General features: G+C 41.5%; 1 long non-coding RNA gene across 1 annotated transcript; it reads right to left on the reverse strand.

Moving 5' to 3' along the window:
- Positions 1-412: 412 nt before the first annotated feature.
- Positions 413-7,392, reverse strand: LOC121950920 (uncharacterized). The gene is made up of 3 exons (XR_006106363.2): positions 7,125-7,392; positions 6,593-6,770; positions 413-1,692 (listed from the first exon to the last, which is right to left on the reverse strand). It is a non-coding gene; the product is annotated as an uncharacterized LOC121950920 (long non-coding RNA).
- Between the last annotated feature and the right edge of the window lie 515 nt (positions 7,393-7,907).

Genomic DNA, 7,907 nt, shown 5'->3' on the forward strand with positions numbered 1-7,907 from the left:
GTACCCTTGGGTTTGCCTTTGAATACCTTTTAAAGGAATCACATTAAGTATAAATAAATTCTGGGTCTGTATTTTCTTTTACTTTTTAGGTGAGATCTTTAAAAAGGGCCAATTTGCAAGAAATACTGTCTTTGCATAATTCTTTAAGAGTGATATTAAAACTGACAAATTGGGTGTTTGTTGTGTGTAACATTGGGATATAAATTAAAGTTTAAATTAAAGTGTTTTTGTTGTTTAAAAAGTGTTGGTTTGAGTTACATTTAGTTTTTTTTTCTCACAACTTCAGTTTGTAATTAGGTTTGTTTAAGATCATTTCTGTGCACATTTGAACTGAAGGAAAATGCCACGAATTTAATGAATTTAATGAATTTAATGATAACAAATGAAATATCTAAAAAATGATCTTCTTGGCTGGTGTGGAAAACTTTTAATAGCTTCAAAAAAGCTTGCAAAAAGAAAAGATGCTGACAGACAGATCCTGACATTTCTCGTGCGGCTGACAGAGCATTCATGTCTCGCCGTCATTCCCGTCACGGACCTCAGCGCCACGGGACGGACCAAAGCATCAGGAGTCAAAGGAGTTTGGTATAAGTCCACACAGAGGCACCTGCTGCTGTCAGCCATCATCTCTCCCACAACAGGTCTACACTGATTTTATTCGTTATTATTTTTTGCGCAGTGTTAAATATTCCCACTCATACTGTTCTGCACACGTTTCAAAATCAGCTGTAAAATATATGTATTATACATTATTATGATTTTTTACTTTCATTGCGTTTATTTTTTAACCAACTGTACTAATCAGAAATATCAAATATTCATTAATTTTCTCAATTGTAACCCCTTAATTGCCAGGTTATGTGTCATGATGCCATTATGTTTTTAGATGAAAATAAATGTCAGTGTCATGTCAGTTTGAATGAGTTTCAGTGGAACACTGTTTTTGCACTTAATTTTTTTTCCATAGTTTATTTTAGACTTATTGTTGGAGCTGAGCTGGAAATTCACTGATTAAACAAAAATATAAAATCTTGCCAAAACTGATGCCATTTGCATGAACACAGCCAAAATGATTTTTAAATAATAATAATAATGATAATCATTCTTATGGGTTGGTGGAGTTTGGTGAAATGTCTCCGCTCAGGCAGCAGCTTCACTGCAGCCTGAGCAGAGATGCAGTCAGCCAGCACGAGTGCAAACACCTGTAGGGGGTGCAGGGCATTTTAAGGACAGCTGAGTATATTTTGACATGAAATATTTATGGGTCCTCATGAAAATTCATGTTTATTTTGAAAAATAGAGACGCATCTTTGTGAAAGATGCAGTGAGGTTGTTTGTCCGTCTCTGCAGAATAATTCCCTCACAGGTCCAACACCTGAAATCTAAAAAAAACTTCATCTGCAAACACACTCACACACACACAGACTGCACCCCCAACATGCCAGCGGTCGCCATGGCAACTCCATCCTCCTGTCTGTCTCTCTCTCTGCCTCTCCCGTTGTTTCCTCCTCCTCCTCTTCTCCCTCACGTCTAACAGGAAATCCATACGAGGGAGGGAGACGACAGAAACACGATCAATTCGTCCAGAACACACAGCGTTTGTGTTTGTCACCGTGGCGGTGGCCGGATGCTCCGAGTCGTTCAGTTTGATTTACTGATTTATTCATCAGTGATGTCTCTGTTTGGAGACGCCTGTGTGAGGCAGACGGAGAGTGGGAGTGAATGTAAAGCTGCAATGTGCAACACGTGAAAATGACAACCAACCAAACCTGAGGGCCGAAATCAGCACGAAACTATGTTTGTCTGAATTCAGTATCAAAGGAGCAAACAGGCGTCACTGCCAAACCCTCAAACCATGTGTGACAACTACACCACTACACTGTGTGTTTGTGTCCCGCTGCCCATATACTGTGCGTGTGTGTGTGTGTGTGTGTGTGTGTGTGTGTGTGTGTGTATATATACTTTCTTGCATTTTGGTGTCAATATTGCATGAGACAGATTTTATTTGCTTACTTGTTGTGGCTGGTTGTGATGGTTGTTGACGTGTTGTTGTTGGTGGTGATGTGTTTTTGGTTGTTGTTGTTGTTGTTGGTGGTGATGTGTTTTTGGTTGTTGTTGTTGTTTGTGGTGGTGGTGGTGGTGTTTTGTTGTTGTTGTTGTTGTTTGTGTTGTTGGTGATGTGTTTTTGGTTGTTGTTGTTGTTTGTGGTGGTGGTGGTGGTGTTTTGTTGTTGTTGTTGTTGTTTGTGTTGTTGGTGTGTTGTTGTTGTTGTTGTTGTTGGTGGTGGTGGTGTGTTGTTGGTGTGTTGTTGTTGTTGTTGTTGTTGTTGTTGTTGTTGTTGTTGTTGTTGTTGTTGGTGATGTGTTTTTTGTTGTTGTTGCTGTTGTTGGTGGTGGTGGTGTGTTGTTGGTGTGTTGTTGTTGTTGTTGGTGGTGGTGGTGGTGTGTTGTTGGTGTGTTGTTGTTGTTGTTGGTGGTGGTGGTGGTGGTGGTGTGTTGTTGGTGTGTTGTTGTTGTTGTTGTTGTTTGTGTTGTTGGTGTGTTGTTGTTGTTGTTGTTGTTGGTGATGTGTTTTTGGTTGTTGTTGCTGTTGTTGTTGTTGGTGGTGGTGGTGTGTTGTTGGTGTGTTGTTGTTGTTGTTGTTGGTGGTGGTGGTGGTGGTGTGTTGTTGGTGTGTTGTTGTTGTTGTTGTTTGTGGTGGTGGTGGTGGTGTGTTGTTGGTGTGTTGTTGTTGTTGTTGTTGGTGGTGGTGGTGGTGGTGTGTTGTTGGTGTGTTGTTGTTGTTGTTGGTGGTGGTGGTGGTGTGTTGTTGTTGTTGGTGGTGGTGGTGGTGTGTTGTTGTTGTTGTTGGTGGTGTGTTGTTGTTGTTGTTGGTGGTGGTGGTGTGTTGTTGGTGTGTTGTTGTTGGTGGTGGTGGTGGTGTGTTGTTGTTGGTGGTGGTGGTGGTGTGTTGGTGGTTTGTTGTTGTTGTTGTTTGTGGTGGTGGTGGTGTGTTGTTGGTGTGTTGTTGTTGTTGGTGGTGGTGGTGGTGTGTTGTTGGTGTGTTGTTGTTGTTGGTGGTGGTGGTGGTGTGTTGTTGGTGTGTTGTTGTTGTTGTTGTAGGTGGTGGTGGTGGTGTGTTGTTGGTGGTGGTGGTGGTGTGTTGTTGTTGTTGTTGTTTGTGGTGGTGGTGGTGGTGTGTTGTTGGTGTGTTGTTGTTGTTGTTGTTTGTGTTGTTGGTGTGTTGTTGTTGTTGTTGTTGGTGATGTGTTTTTGGTTGTTGTTGCTGTTGCTGTTGTTGTTGTTGTTGGTGGTGGAGGTGGTGTGTTGTTGGTGTGTTGTTGTTGTTGGTGGTGGTGGTGGTGTGTTGTTGTTGTTGGTGGTGGTGGTGGTGGTGTGTTGTTGTTGTTGTTGGTGGTGGTGGTGGTGGTGGTGGTGGTGTGTTGTTGTTGTTGGTGGTGGTGGTGGTGTGTTGTTGTTGTTGTTGGTGGTGGTGGTGGTGTGTTGTTGGTGTGTTGTTGTTGTTGTTGGTGGTGGTGGTGGTGTGTTGTTGTTGTTGGTGGTGGTGGTGTGTTGTTGGTGTGTTGTTGTTGGTGGTGGTGGTGGTGGTGTGTTGTTGGTGTGTTGTTGTTGTTGGTGGTGGTGGTGGTGGTGGTGTGTTGTTGGTGTGTTGTTGTTGTTGGTGGTGGTGGTGGTGGTGTGTTGTTGTTGTGGGGGGTGGTGGTGTGTTGTTGGTGTGTTGTTGTTGTTGTTGGTGGTGGTGGTGGTGTGTTGTTGGTGTGTTGTTGTTGTTGGTGGTGGTGGTGGTGGTGGTGTGTTGTTGGTGTGTTGTTGTTGTTGGTGGTGGTGGTGGTGTGTTGTTGGTGTGTTGTTGTTGTTGTAGGTGGTGGTGGTGGTGTGTTGTTGGTGGTGGTGGTGGTGTGTTGTTGGTGTGTTGTTGTTGTTGTTGTTGTTGTTGTTGTTTGTGGTGGTGGTGGTGGTGTGTTGTTGGTGTGTTGTTGTTGTTGTTGTTGTTTGTGTTGTTGGTGTGTTGTTGTTGTTGTTGTTGTTGTTGTTGTTGGTGATGTGTTTTTGGTTGTTGTTGCTGTTGCTGTTGTTGTTGTTGTTGGTGGTGGAGGTGGTGTGTTGTTGGTGTGTTGTTGTTGTTGTTGGTGGTGGTGGTGGTGTGTTGTTGGTGTGTTGTGGTTGTTGGTGGTGGTGGTGGTGTTGTTGGTGGTGGTGGTGGTGTGTTGTTGTTGTTGGTGGTGGTGGTGGTGTGTTGTTGTTGTTGTTGGTGGTGGTGGTGTGTTGTTGGTGTGTTGTTGTTGTTGTTGTTGTTGTTGTTGTTGTTGTTGTTGTTGTTTGTGGTGGTGGTGGTGGTGTGTTGTTGGTGTGTTGTTGTTGTTGTTGTTTGTGGTGGTGGTGGTGGTGTGTTGTTGGTGTGTTGTTGTTGTTGTTGTTGTTGTTGGTGGTGGTGGTGGTTGTTGTTGCTGTTGCTGTTGTTGTTGTTGGTGGTGGAGGTGGTGTGTTGTTGGTGTGTTGTTGTTGTTGGTGGTGGTGGTGGTGTGTTGTTGGTGTGTTGTTGCTGTTGTTGTTGTTGTTGTTGTTTGTGGTGGTGGTGGTGGTGTGTTGTTGGTGTGTTGTTGTTGTTGTTGTTGTTTGTGTTGTTGGTGTGTTGTTGTTGTTGTTGTTGTTGGTGATGTGTTTTTGGTTGTTGTTGCTGTTGCTGTTGTTGTTGTTGTTGGTGGTGGTGGTGGTGTGTTGTTGGTGTGTTGTTGTTTGTGGTGGTGGTGGTGGTGGTGTGTTGTTGGTGTGTTGTTGTTGTTGTTGTTGTGGTGGTGGTGTGTTGTTGGTGGTGATGGTGGTGTTTTTGGTGTGTTGTTGTTGTTGTTGTTGTTGTTGTTGTTGGTGGTGGTGGTGGTGTGGTGTTGTTGGTGTGTGTTGTTGGTGGTGGTGTGTTGTTGGTGTGTTGTTGTTGTTGTTGTTGGTGGTGGTGGTGGTGTGTTGTTGGTGTGTTGTTGTTGTTGTTGTTTGTGGTGGTGGTGGTGTGTTGTTGGTGTGTTGTTGTTGTTGTTGTTTGTGGTGGTGGTGGTGGTGTGTTGTTGTTGGTGATGTGTTTTTGGTTGTTGTTGCTGTTAACTAATCACATTTCGTTTTCATTTTTAATAAAGTTCTGTAATCTCAGGCCTCAATAACATGTTCTAAATGTTCTAAATGTTGTTTTTAAAATGTTCTTCCTTTGCTTTTATGTAACATTGTTGGAACATTTAATGAAAGAACATTTTCTGATCCGTCACCTCTCAAATTCACCTAAATTCCTCACAGTGTTGCAGTTAAAATGTTACGCTTCAGTCTGCATTTAACCTGAGGAGGAACATTACTTGAAATGATAAATATGCTTCAAAGGTTCTTTGAACACCAGATTAAAATGTTCTTTAAAACAACTTGTAGGTAACATTAGCTAATGTTGTGGGAACGTTCCCTGCTTGCTGGGCGTGTAGCCTTCCAAACTGACTGAGCACAGCACGTCTGAGGAGGTGGACGTTTGGACGGAGCTGAAGTCAGTGCCGTCTCTCGGCGAGGTTTCTTCCATTCGCCTTTTTTGAAAATGAAACATGTCGCCGAGGTTCACGCTCCAGTACTTTACACCCAGATGGTGCAGATCGTGAAACGTTATTTAGAGAACTCAAAAAAAGGAAAGCTTGATGTGTGAAGTGGTGAAGCTGCAGGCGCTCGCTTCAGTCTACATGTGACGAAGGATAACCGGAACAATCGAAATGAGCGAGGAGCGCGAGCAGCAGAGTGAAGCAGGCAGCCTTTAAAGACCTCCGACAGGTGACGCCAATCCTTAAACGAGGCGTGAGCAGCCAATCAGGGAGCACCTGCCAGAGGCTGACACACACCTGCGTTTGTCAAACTTCTGCTGTCTGCAAAAAAAATATCTGAACACAATTGTCTTTTTCCCCCACAGACCAAAATCTGAGCTTTGACATACTTCAGCTGTAAAAATGTTTACCATCACGTCCTGATGTAATTCCATCAAACTACAACTGTGTTTTTTTCTTTCTTAAATAATCTTTTAATCTTTGCGTCTCTTGTCTGCAGTTTTGCTGTTTTTAATGTCAATCTGTATTATATATTTATATAACATTTAGTAATTAATTTTACCTTTTATATCTTATCTTTTTACTCTTTTATTGAAAGTCTGTATATTTTATGTTCATTTTATTTGTTTTGGATTTATATTTGTATAAATTCTGGGACTGGGAGGTGAGCAGGAGGAATTAGTGGCTCGGGAAAGAAAAGGTGGTTTTCTTTCCTTTTACGTAAGCTGATTTTGTATATTATGTTGTACAACTGTACCGTTTGAAAAAGCAAAGTTATAAGAAAATGACTGGAAAGTTTGCAAAAAAGAGAGAGAGAAACAAACAAAAGAAAATGACAAAATATGTTTTTTAAATACAAATATAATATTTTTTTCTATAATATCATTTCAGTTAATTCTGTCTGCTGTTTTCAAATGTTCAAATGCTGCTGAAAAGCATCTAAACGCCACACATTAACACTGACGTCAGTCTGGGTTTCAAAGAATTAAAAAAAAAAAGAATAAATTGTCGTGTGTCATTTTTACTCACCGCTGCTCTCAGGTACGTCCTGCAGTTTCCTGGGTCAGAGGTCAAAGGTCACAGCGGTGTGTCACCAGATGAGTGAAATATTCCTGCAGCCACTGAGGGATCATCGATATTCATCTGCTTTAAGAGGAAGAGACCTCCTCAGAGGGACCGCGGAGTCTGACTGAGCGTCTGCTGCCATCTAGTGAACATTTGCACACATTGCAAAAGTTTCTTTGGTTCCTGATCTTCCAGATAAACAAAGACAATAAAACTTTCTGTTTTTGGTTTCTGTTCTCTCTCACTAACAGGTTTTTCTGAGCTCTCACACAGAATCAAGACTCATTTTTTGATTTATCTAATGATCCAGATTTTTTCTCTCTATATGCATCAAAGTTCCTCTTTCAGTGTCTTTGATGAGTCCATAAAAAAACAAACCAAGGATCAAATCACGGCGGAGACGCCTGAAATGTAACACAAGTGAGCAAATGTTGGGAAAAAAAGGGACTAGATTAAACAATCAAAAACAAAAATGCTGAAATATTTAAATACTCACAAACAATGTCCAATCAGAGTTTTTTTTCTCTCCTTGTGGGTAATATAATTTCATCTGTTCATCAATAACAGCCTCCTCTCGTCGTTTCACTGAAACCTTCAGCTTTGGTGTCACTGTGGATTAGATTAGATTTAAGTGACTTTTTGTACATCAGGTCTTGAGATGTGTATTTGCTTTGAGAGCGTTGTTGTTTTTAAATTCCCCTTTTTTGTGTGTCTGCATGTGTGTCCGTGTTTTTTGTCGCAGAGCGTCTCTGGACTCTGAAGAGTTGATGAGTAAACTGGAGACACCTTGTCCGTCTCACCACCTGACTGCTGTTTGTCTGACGACCTTCTAGATTAACACGATTGCTCCTGTGACTAAAACATTTACTTTTTTAAATTTCACACTTAAGTTTTTGTTTTTTTTCCCCATGTAATGAGCCTTTTCAAAGACTCGCAGACATCCTGCCTGGTGCATTAATAACTCACCAGATCTCATTAGAGCAACTCATACAGCTTTTTGTTCTTCCCAAACACACTAAAAATCCACCGACTTCACGAAGCCGACCAGTCCTGTTTCCCCGCTGCTGAGCTTCAAATGTTAATAAAATAAACAAAGATTATCAATCTGTTTAAGTGATAAATTAAACACATTTTTTTTGGTCAACTGTATTTGAGGTTTTAACTGTCTGATCAGTCTTTTCATGTAATGAGAGACATGAGTAACCAAACTGTACTAGATTCCTCACAAACGACATTAACATTATAACATTAACTTCAATATTTTTATTGCTGTGTTTTA

Source organism: Plectropomus leopardus, chromosome 12 (genome assembly GCF_026936395.1).
Source record: "Plectropomus leopardus strain MGB_pleo_1.0 chromosome 12, ASM2693639v1, whole genome shotgun sequence".
NCBI classification, from domain to species: domain Eukaryota; kingdom Metazoa; phylum Chordata; class Actinopteri; order Perciformes; family Serranidae; genus Plectropomus; species Plectropomus leopardus.